The 12348-nt window shown below is 39.8% G+C and overlaps 1 protein-coding gene across 1 annotated transcript in view; it reads left to right on the top strand.

Moving 5' to 3' along the window:
• The first annotated feature begins 5050 nt into the window (after positions 1-5050).
• LOC143030939 (uncharacterized) overlaps positions 5051-12348 on the top strand; it is a 32839-nt gene continuing 25541 nt past the window's right edge. The window contains exon 1 of the mRNA XM_076194225.1: positions 5051-5362. The gene's annotated coding sequence lies outside the window, so the exon portion shown is untranslated. The remainder of the gene's footprint in view (positions 5363-12348) is intronic.

A 12348-nucleotide genomic window follows, 5' to 3' on the forward strand; every position in this document is an offset into this window, starting at 1 on the left:
TCGCATTTCCAATACTCTATGCAAAAATGGCATTAAAATGAATGGCTCGTTTTTTCCAAAACCTTTGGTCACTGACAAAAGTCTTTAGGTACTTCATGATTGTTGGAGCACTTCAAGGAGACTTCCTGAGAGAGGAATTTTTTCATAAAAGAAAAAAATAGTTTTACATACCCTTTGTAATTCACACACGTAAACATATTCAAACTGACGAAATTCAATGCATTAAATTTGTCAAATTGAATGGAGTCTCTCAAGTAAAATATTCTCCTACTTAATTTCTTATAGATCAATAAAATCGTCTGGCGTCAGCAAGAACGAAATCTCAGTTGGGGGCCATTGGCACCTGTTGGCTTCATGTGACAAGTCACGTTATTAATTACCTCACTGCCGAAGTGAGGGTAGATGGGTGGGTGCCAAGGTTATTGATAAAATAACATAACGACTGTAGACTGTGAGCCTCACTTCTGAATAATCAATCTATAGTGTCTCAATAATTTGTATGTATTTATTTTTTGGCTCACACCAAATCATTCTCAACAACTAAGAAGCTTACATAAGTCAAAAAGATTTGCTAAACGAACTCACTAGACGAATGTCACTCAAGGTTTTTTATTTTCTAATGTAAACACAAACTATTTTATTCAGCTGAGAGAACTTAGCCCAATGAAGACCAAATCATTTCCGATGATTTATTGACAAGGCTCTTGCTGGCCTGCAACAATTCCTTTTAGCCCAAGTAGTCATGAGCAAACTTTACAAAGCCCATTGAATAAGCCCCAAAACATTTCAAGAGCCCAATATTTCTCTTCATAGCACAAGAGGCTATTTTCCATGCCTGTTAGCCCATTTGTATAGCATATTTCTTTCTTGGTGTCCATAAGAAGACATTTCAATGTCTTTTTTGTAACGAAGCCCATTTAATAATCCCTTAAGTGTTTATCCAAGCCCAGAATATCTTTTCAATGCCCTTGTCGCTTAAGCATTAAGCTTAAGCCCATTCAATTTCAGCCCATATAAGAAAAATCCCATTCGTCCTTACAGTCAGTCAGTCAGTCACGGGGAGCGTCGGTCCCTTCCATGGCTGCCCAAAGCCAAGTCTTCGTAGTGAGGGACTTCGACTCTTGCCCTCAGAGTCGGAATCGGGGTGCGCCGGTCTCTTCATGGCTGCCCAGGCCATTCTTCTCTTGGGGACTCTTCGTCGGCGACTTAGCCCCTTGAGGGACGCTCCTTGACGAGCCCTTATTAATCCAAAATCTTCTGCGCCCAACTTCCTTGGTCTTCCGCAGGGCAGGATCACTCTCGGGTAGAAACTAGCTAATGACACAGATTGATATTATGATAAAGAATAACAGGAGTATAGTAGTAGTAGTAGTAGTAGTAGTAGTAGTAGTAGTAGTAGTAGTAGTAGCAGAAGTAATAGTAGTAATAGTGATTGTAGCAGTATCAAAGTAGTGGTAAGATACAAATAGGAGTATAATAACAGTAATGTACTGCAACATTAGTAGTTGTAATAATCGTAAACGCGGCGCGTGGACACAATACACACACACACACACACACACACACACACACACACACACACACACACACACACACACACACACACACACACACACACACACACACACACACACACACACACACACACACACACACACACACACACACACACACACACACACACACACACACACACACACACACACACACACACACACACACACACACACACACACACACACACAATGTGTGTGTGTGTGTGTGTGTGTGTGTGTGTGTGTGTGTGTGTGTGTGTGTGTGTGTGTGTGTGTGTGTGTGTGTGTGTGTGTGTGTGAGTAAGCGCACGTTTCATAGTTTCGTGTGCGCAAACATCAGTTTATCTGTGTTTATTTTCATGTGTAGATTTATGTTGTTTTGTCTGTGCAAACGTGTGCCGCCTCTCTCTCTCTCTCTCTCTCTCTCTCTCTCTCTCTCTCTCTCTCTCTCTCTCTCTCTATCTATCTATCTATCTATCTATCTCACTCTCTCTCTCTTTTTGACTCTGCGTGTCTCTTTCTCTCTGTCTGTCTCTGTTTCTATTTGAATGTATGTATAAGTACTCTACATGTACATATCATGTAAATACGTATGTAACGTGCACATACATACATAAACACATGTACATATCTATTAACCTAGAAATAAACACACAAACAGACGCATGTGTGTTTTCTTCACTGTATTTACCTAATTGTAGTCTACAGGGAAGAAGCAACGCTCGTGGGGTCTCGTCTCCTATTCTCTATTTTTTTCGTACTTGGCCTCAAATTCATGTAAAGGTCTAACATAATCTATATCATTAATTTCCAATTATCATATTTTGATTTGAAATCGTACACTGTTTGATCTTGGGCAATATTACCTTCTAAGTTATACCACGTATTTATGCATCTATATAGAAAACTGTATTTCTTCATCCTTTATTCATCTGGTCTTTCTTAATTTGTTATCATGACCTCTTAAAGCCCTCCCATCTTTAATCAGAGATCTCTTCTGTCAGTGCAACCTTTGGTGACCTAAATAATGTAATCACATCACCTCTTTCTCTTCCATCTTTCAGAGTTGGCAGACCCACTTTATTTGTTGCCCTTTCTATTTTTTCAATTTTGCAAATGTCCTTCACTCTGTGTGCAAACCATACTAATGACGCATATTCCAGTCTTGCATAGATCAGGGTTTCGATGAGTTTTTTTTTTTTTCTTTATCTCTTCGTTCATATGGTGAAATACCACTATCCTTCAGTTGGCGTTATGGCGAGTCATCAGTTAGTGTTATGGAGAGTGATTGTGTTATCGTGTTCAGCGCCGAAGAGGTACAATCTCTACTATGTAGAATTGAAGCCTTGGAGGATGCTGTCAAGTGCCTTAAAGAGGAGAATCGAATTCTCCTCTCGAGAGCCCAAAATACAGAAGACAAAATTAGCGATGAGCATGGATGGAATACGGTGAAAAATAGGATGTGGAAAAAAGTCCTCACCAGCCCCGCTGAAATGCAAGAACTCGTTTCAGATACTTGCAAATCTACAGGAAGAAGAAACTAATGAAATCCAAGAGAAGGACATACTCTGGATCCCTGCCCACGGGTAAGATTTTGGTAGAAGGAGACAGTCAAGTGAGGTACTTAGACAGGGCCTTCTGCGATAAAGATAGGAAACATAGGACGCAGGTGTGTTTCCCCGGCGCGGGCATAGGAGATGTTAGAGATAGGATTGAAGAGTGTCTAGTAGGGGAAGGTAAGGACCCAGTAATTTGCTTAAGTGCCGGAGGAAATGATATAGGTAAGTTAGGGAGTGAGGAATTGTCTGCGCGGTACCGGGATGCGCTAGACAAGATTAGAAATTGGGGAGGTGTTCCTGTTGTATGTGGAATCTTTCCGAGGCGTAGAGTTAGAGGCATGTGGCATTCCAGGGCTATTGCAATGAATTGCAGGCTGGCAAAACATTGTAAGGCCAATGGATGGGCATTTGTCGACAACTGGGACCGCTTTTATGGTAAGAATCACCTATAAACAAGAAACGGGGTGCACTTGTCGTCCACAGGATTTCGGCTCCTTGCTGAATCCCCTGAAGGAGAAGTAGGCATCCTACAGGGTTTTTTCGGGTAGATTACGTGGGAGTAGGGGGGGGGGATCGGAATATAGTTTAAGCAATAGAAGCAACTTAGAGAGGGACTGTAAAAAGAATCACCAAAGCAGGTGGAGGGAAGATAAACTGAAAAATTACTATACAAATAGCAGGAGCATAATTAACAAAATTGATTTGCTGCGAGATAAAGCATGCGTAAAAAAAATCGATAATATAGCTATTACTGAATCCTGTATCAACATGGCTGATAAACATTTCCTTCCGGAAATCGAAATAGAAGGATATAAGTTTTTCACAAGGATAGGGCTGGCAGGAATGGGGGAGGTGTAGCACTTTTCGTTAAAAATACATTAAACTGTATGATCAACAATTCGATTAAGGAAGAGGACTGTACGGAATCTATTTGGGTAGATATAATAGGCAAGAATAAGAAAGTTATTATTGGCGTCTTGTATAGACCTCCTAACCTCTGCATTGAGCAGACTGATCCTCAGCTGATTCATGAAATTCACAGAGCGTCCCAGTGCAAAAACGTTGTAATCATGGGAGATCTTAATTATAGAAACATTGACTGGGAAACTTTAATAGGAGATCAGAAAGCGAAGAAATTCCTAGATGCAGTACAGGATAACTTCCTAAAACAAGTGATTACCGATCCTAGGAGGGGACAAAACACCCTGGACTTAATTTTAACAAACAATGAGCACCAAATTAGCAGCATAATAAGATTAAATGTTATTTGAGAAAAATTTAAAAGTACGAATAACGTTCAAGTACCGGAGTTCGGGAAAGCAAAACTTTTGCAATATAAAAACCTATTTGAAATTGAATACGAAATGTCATGCGGACGTTTTGCACATTGTCGGGTCCCGATGCGGGGCTGGGGCTCAGGTCAGGACTAAGAGTCGGGTTACGGAGGGTAATATGCATACCTTGAAATTTGCCTTACGAAAAGAGGCTTAGGCACCTAAACTTACACTCTCTGGAAAGAGACAGAGTGCGGGGTGATCTAATCGTGTCCAGTCAAAACGGCCCCGCATTCTAAGTACCAAAATGGCCCCGTTACAAAAACGGTCCCCAGTCTAATATAACTGTACTGCACGAGGGGTAGCTATACGGTACTGCTTTATTTTCCGTGGAGTCTACTTTATAATCCTTAAAACTTCTTTTACTGGATCTAATAGAAGTGTTCAAGTGAATCAAAGGCTATAACAAGGGTGATGCAAACAAGGTCATCATAATAAAACAACAGGGCAGGACTCGAATTAATGGGTATAAACTGAACAAATTTAGATTTAAGAAGGAAATAGGTAAGAATTGGTTTACTAATAGGGCGTTCGATGAATGGAATAAACTTAGTAACCATGTAGTAAGCGCTGAAACTATCAGTTGTTTTAAAAAACGATTAGACAACTTTATGGATGGGGATGACAGGTGGTGATGGATACGGAGCTGCCTAGTGTAGGCCTTATGGTCTCTTGCAGTCTCCTTTATTCTTATGTTCTTATGTTCAATCATATCACTGGGCAAATCGACATTTCTCAGATACATCAGTCACCCCTGTAATTTGACTCTAGTACGTTTTCTTTCACAGTAGATGATGAGAGAAGACGGAAATTGGAGCTACGGACAAAGGGCAACACTGGCGAAGCCTTGAGTTGCACTCTTTCATCTATTTGAATAGCTTGTTTTCGTGGCTGTGTTTTGTACAAGCTAAACAAGTGTGCCTTTGTTGAATTCGTAAGTGAAATCATATAGTGGTAAAGTAGCTTAGTGAATGTGTTGTGTGTTTACTTTTGGCATTCACTTACCGTTTGGTAGTGTAATTGGCATTCTGAACAAGGGGTAAATGTGCAGGTATTTATCAAGATGTTTGCCAGTCTGGCACCTGCAATTACCTATATAGTCGGTTAGCTCATATCATTCTGAGTGTTTTTAACCCCAGATATAAGTACTGCAAACTAAAAGTGGTGTCAATAGCTGTTTAAGAAAATTGAGATGAGTGGACACCTTTATATTTAACAAGGCCAAGGGGTTAGGTTAGGTCAGGTCAGGTCTCACTGCTGCAATTCTTAACTCTATCTCTTATCATTAAGTATTTTAAAACCCATATATAAGTATTACAAAGTAATAGTAATATTGGTAGCAATTTTTAGAAAATTGAAAAAGGCAAATATTTTGGTATATCTTAAAGATATTCGCTAGTCTCAAAGCTGCAAACTTTATCACTGAATAGCTCTTATCATTGTGAGTATTGTGAGCTCAAATTAATATTAACATTGGTAGTGATTAAAAAAAAATTAGGACTGGCAAGCATCCTTATGCTTATCAATGTGTGTATTTTATTTGCTTATGTTGTTCTTATATTCTTATTAGGGGATGGGTCTCCATTCAGTCTTCCATGGTAGGAAAATAAAAAATTCATAAAGTTCACTCAAAATTCAGTGTGTACTAATGATATTCTTGTGAGTAAATTTATTTTTTCTTGATATTCATTCCACACATCCACGCCATATCAATCAGAAGTTATTGCATTGTAATATGAGCAATTATACCTCCCCTTATGCAGTCTTGCATATATAATGGATGTAGGTCATGTGACCTATATGTCCAGATCACTTTCAGCTTGAGTAGGTCAGGCCTCTGATTTGTGTCCTCCGTGTCCTCCCCCAATTGACTTTGACCAGGTGTGTCCACCAGTATAAGACTTTCCTCAAAATTAAATTTTGTCTCCTGGTTGACCCAAAATTGATCCAGTCTCCTTTTGCATTGTATGACAGTAGAAGCCCAATTTAAGGTCTTCTCTTTTTCCACATTAAGGGGATGGAGAGGGGGTGTCACCAATTAAGTGAAGCAGCTTTGCCATGGATGTACTGTGTCTTGCTGCATTGCTTTTGACCCAGAACAGTGGGAGGGATACAAGGATGACCTATCATCCATAATGAGCTAAGATGAGAGGGAGGAAAGAGTGGTAGATTGGAGTGAAATGGCTGGGAGTGGGTGTGAACCTTTTGACTTAGCTACTTCCTTTATAAGGGAGGAAAAAGCCCTTGGTGTGTGTATATATATATATATATATATATATATATATATATATATATATATATATATATATATATATATATAGATATGTATATATATATGTATTTATATATATATATATATATATAAATATATATATATATATATATATATAAATATAAATACATATATATATATATATATATATATTTATATATATATATGTGTGTGTGTGTGTGTGTGTGTGTGTATTTACCTAGTTGTATTTTATGTGAAGAGAGCTATGCTCATAGTGACCCACCTTTGTATCATTCAGCATCCAGTTTGATCTTAAATTCTTGTATAGTTTTTGCATTCACTGTTTCCTCATTCATTTTGTCCGAGATATCTACCACTCTGTGTGGGAAGCTATTCTTTTTCAGATTTCAATTATTTTCCATTGTGTCTTGTGTAGACCTTTGGCTAAAATGGTTGATCCCTTTCAGTTTGGTAGGTATCCCATAGACACAGAGGGACACCTGCCAAACTGGGAGGGATTCACTACTCTAGCCAAAGGTCTACACAAGAATCAACAGAAAATAATTGAATCCCTTTACATTGGCAGCTACAAAAACACAAACAAGAGAACTGGTGACTTAAAATGGACAAAATCTACCTTGACATTAGCTCTCCAAGAATGGCTTCTTAGACCCCCGACTCCAAGTAGATACCTTTTTCTCACCACTTTTGCCTACCCTTTCCAGCTTTCTTCCTTTTGACAATTCTTCTTACACTCTGCTACCATATTTTATTTCACATGCTATCAAATCATGTATCCTCCATTATATACTTTGTTCCTTCACCACTTAATATTTTCATCATTATCATTATTAACATAATTTTTCATTATCATATTACCATTATTGTTATTCTGTTCTTTTTACTATTATTATTGTTATCATTATTAATTTGATATTAATAATTATTATTTGTATTAATATTGTTATTATTGTTATTACTGTTATTGTTATTGTTATTATTATTATTATTATTATAATTGTTATTATTATTATTATTATCATTATTATTATTACTATTGTTATTATTATTACTATTATTGTTATTATTTTCATTGTTATTATTATCATTATTTTTGTTGTTATTATTGTTATCATTTTCATTGTATTTACCACTACTCTCATCATTATTGCTTGCATTATTATTATTATTATTACATTTACTTATTGTTTCAATGAATATGTAATGTTCACACTTGTCACCAATTCTGGTAACACCCGGAGAGGAAGTGATGTCCACCTCATGTATAAAATACCCACAGCTCGTTTGTACACCATTCCGTTGAAAAAGGATACCTGAAAAACTAGTCAGGAATAAACTCAGACTAAGACTCTGTCTGGGGTATTGGTTGCATGTTATTGTGGCAGAGTAGCATGCAGTTGATACTTTAGGGTCTATATGAGGCACCCCTACGGACCAGAGCCACACATCATTTTGTCTGTGATAGAGGAAAATTCTGTACATAGAGAAATGACACTTTTATACTACGACTGTCCCTCCGTTATGCTGTCCCACAACCCCTTGTTATTGTCCTGTACCATTTCTCTGAATATTCATTTCCTTTTTTTGCCTACCTACCCTATGGTGGGGGCAAAAGAATACTGCCACCAAGCATTTCCACTTGAGTCGTAAAAGGCAACAAAAAAGGGATGGGGGATGGGATTAGGAGTCCTACTACCTGTAGCCCCAAAAGGGGATATTCCTAAGAAAGAAAGTAAAGGCATAAGAGGGTCTGGGAGCTTTCCAACCAGTACCCTAAGGTTTGGGTCTTTTAATGTGCGTGGATGTGGTACAGATGAGAGTAAAGGGGAAGAGATAGGCAGTATGTTTGTGAGAAGAAAGATGGATGTACTGGCTTTGAGTGAAACTAAAATAAAAGGAAAGGGCAACTGTGAGTTTGGGAGTGTAGCTGGGAGGTACTCAGGAGTGAAGAGGGGACGAGGGAGAGAAGGGGTGGCTATACTAGTAAGTGAAGAGATAAGTAAGCGGGTAGTGGAGTGGAAGGAGGTGTCATCAAGGTTGATGTGGACGCAGGTGAAGCTGGGAAAGGTGTGGGTTTTTGTAAGTGCGTATGGTCCTGGTAGTGAAGAGAGCATAGAGGAAAGGGATGCATTTTGGGTAGATATAAATGAGTTTATAGAGGGATTAGGGAGAAATGTCAATGTAGTTGCATAGGGAGACCTAAATGCTAGGGTAGAAAATGAACCAATTGACAGAGTGATTGGGAAGTATGGAGTTCCAGGTAAAATTTGTAGTGAATTGATGGAGATGTGTCTTGAAAGAGTTGATGATAGCAAATACAGTGTTTAAGAAGAAAGTCGAGCATAAGTACACATGGGAGAGGGTGGTGGATGGAAGGGTGGCAGATAGAGCGTTAATGGACTATATAGTGGTGACCAGGAGTATGGTAGGAAGAGTTAAGGATGTACATGTTCTAAGGGGAGAGAGTGAGGGAATATCAGATCATTTCCTGGTGGAAGGTAAATTGAGAGTGGAGAATAGGTGGAGAAAGAGGAAAAGGGCAGAAGGTATGGAGGTACTTAAAGTGAACTGCATAAATGAGGAAAAAAAGGAGAATGAGTATAAGAAGAAGTTGAGAGAAGGGTGGGAGAGAGTAAAGGATAGAGTAGAACTAGGAGTGGAGGAGGAATGGGGAGGGTTCAAGGAGGGAGTCATAAGGTGTGCAAAGATGGTGTGTGGAACAAGGAGGGTGGGAGGAAATAGAAGGAAGGGTAGTGAGTGGTGGGATGAGGAAGCAAAGAAGGGTGTAAAAGAGAAGAAGCAGGCATTCATAGAGTGGCTACAAATTAGGACAAGGGAATTGTATGAGAGGTACAAAGTAAAGAGAAAGGAAGTTAACCATAAGATAAAGGAAGCAAAGAGAAGAGCAGATGTGAAATGGGGAAAGAGTATGACAGAAAATTTTGAAAGTAATAAAAAGATGTTTTGGAAGGAAATTAAAAGAGGAAGAGGAGGCAAATCAAGTAGAGAAGAAAAGGTAAAAGGTGCAGATGGAGAGATGATAATGGAAGAGAAGGCAGTGAGAAGAAGGTGGGCAGAGTATTTTAGGGAGTTGCTAAATGTGAAGGAGGGTAGGGAGGGAAAGGCAGTTGAAGTGGGAAGCGCTAAGAAAATGAGTGATGAGTGAGGAAAATGGAGGAGAAATAGGGAGGGATGAAGTGAAAGCAACCGTTAAGATGATTAGAGCAGGTAAGGCACCTGGGTTGGATGGCTGGATGCCATGCAGAATGTCTGAAGAAAAGAGGTACAGTTATGTGGACTGGCTGGTGAGGTTATTTAATGTTTGTTTAAGAGAGGGTAGAGTGCCGGAGGACTGGAGGAGTGCCTGTATAGTTCTGCTTTTCAAAGGAAAGGGGGAAAAGTGTGCGTGTAATAGTTACGGAGAGATCAGCTTGTTGAGTGTAGTTGGAAAGGCTTATGGGAGGGTCTTGATTGAGAGGATTAGGAGAGGAACAGAGGGAGTAATTGGTGAGGAACAGTGTGGTTTCAGGGTAAGGATGTTTTTTGGACCTTTATGGATCTGGAAAAGGCTTACAATAGGGTAGACAGGAAGGCACTGTGGGAGGTACTGCAAATATATGGGATAGGGGGAAAGCTGTTAAGAGCAGTCAAGAGTTTTTATGAGAGTAGTAGAGCTCGCGTTAGGATTAGAAATGGAGAGAGTGAATGGTTTGAGGTAAAGGTGGGACTTCGTCAGGGATGTGTTATGTCACCCTGGCTGTTCAATCTTTACATGGATGGGGTGGTGCGAGAGGTGAATGCAAGGGTAGTGGGTCAGGGACTGGAGATGATTAAAGAAAATAGAGAAAAGTGGGAGGTGAGCCAGCTGTTGTTTGCTGATGACACTGCACTTGTAGCAGGATCAGAGGAGTGATTGAGGAAGTTAGTGACAGAGTTTGAGAAGGTGTGTGAAAGAAGGAAGCTGAAGATTAATGTGGGCGAAAGTAAGGTGATGAGATGTACAAGGGGAGAGAGTGACAGTAGGCTGGAAGTGAGCATTAAGGGTGAGAAACTGGAGGAAGTGGACAGTTTTAGATACTTGGGTGCGAATATGACAGGAAAGGGAGGAGTGGGGGTGGAGGTAGAATGTAGATTGAGAGAAGGGAGTAAATGCCTTGGTGGATTAAAAAGTATAATGAGAAATAGACATTTGGGAATGGATGCTAAGAGGACGTTATATGAAGGAGTCATTGTGCCAACAGTAATGTATGGGGCAGAAACATGGAACATGAGAGAGGAAGAGAGAAGGAGTTTGAATGTGTTTGAGATGAAATGTCTGAGAAGTATGATAGGGGTTACTAGGCTAGATAGAGTGAGAAATGAGGTGAGGAGGAGAACAGGGGTGGAAAGGGAACTGGGAGATAGGGTTGATGAAAGAGTATTAGGATGGTTTGGACACATGGAAAGAATGAGTGAAGAAAGATTAGTAAAAGAAGTGTGGAAGGCGGAGGTGGAATGAATGAATATGAGGGGGCGTCCTAGGATGAGATGGATGGGATGAAAGGGGATTTACAAAAGAGAGGAATGTCTGTGGAGGAAGGACGGGAGAGGACAGAAGATAGGGGTGAATGGAGAAGGGTTGTGTATAGATGAGGCTGTGATGCATGAGCGGGAGTGGGTGGGGGATAGGGGGTGAGGAAGTATGTATGAAAAAAATTTGACGCAGCCTGAAGGGATTTCTCCCCGTCATCTCCTTTTCTGCATAAGGGGACGGAGAGGGGGGGGGTTGCTGAATTTATGAAGCAGCCTTGCTGTGGATGTGCTGTGTCTTGCAACACTGCTTCTGACCCAGGGCAGTGGACAGGATGCAGGGATGATCCGTCATCCAGGAGGTGCCAAGACAGGAGGGAGGGAGGAGGGTGGAGGGGAGTGGATGAAATGGGTGGGAGTGATTTCTATGCCTTTTTCTTTTTGGCTACCCCCCTTGTAAGGGGGAAAAAGCCTTCGGTATATGTATGTAAGACTCCTGTGTTTCATACTCCACTTAGTCATATATCTATGTGTGTGTGTATTTACCTAGTTGTATTTTGCAGGAGGAGAGCTATGCTCGTAGAGACCTGCAGTTGTATCTTTCCGCATCCTGTTTTTTCTTAAAGTCATTTATAGTTTTAGCACTCACTGTTTCCTCTTTCAGTTTGTTCCATATATCTATTACTCTGTGTGGAAAGCTGTTCTTTTTCAGATCTCTTCTGTAACTGTCTGTGTGTGTATTTACCTAGTTGTATTTTACGGGAAGGGGAGCTATGCTCGTGGTGTCCCGTCTTCATATCTCATTTTATCTAAACTATTTTTAAATTCATGTATTGTTTTTGCACACACCACTTTCTCATCTAACTTGTTCCAACTGTCTATTACTCTGTGAGGAAAGCTGTTCTTTTTCAAATCTCTTCTATAGCTGTCTTTTTTTATTTTCTTTCCGTGTCCTCTTGTATTTCTGTCATCCCATTTTATCAGATTCTCTCTATCAGTAATTTCTATGCCTTTCATGATTCTGTAAATAGCTATCAAATCTCCTCTCTCTTCTTTGCTCTAGTGTCTGTAGTTCAAGTTTTTCTAGTCTCTCTTCATATGATAGTTTTGAGAGTGTTGGTGCCAATTTTGTAATTGCTCTTTGTATTCTTTCAAGT

Source organism: Oratosquilla oratoria, chromosome 12 (genome assembly GCF_046742065.1).
Source record: "Oratosquilla oratoria isolate Oo_2021 chromosome 12, ASM4674206v1, whole genome shotgun sequence".
Taxonomy (NCBI): domain Eukaryota; kingdom Metazoa; phylum Arthropoda; class Malacostraca; order Stomatopoda; family Squillidae; genus Oratosquilla; species Oratosquilla oratoria.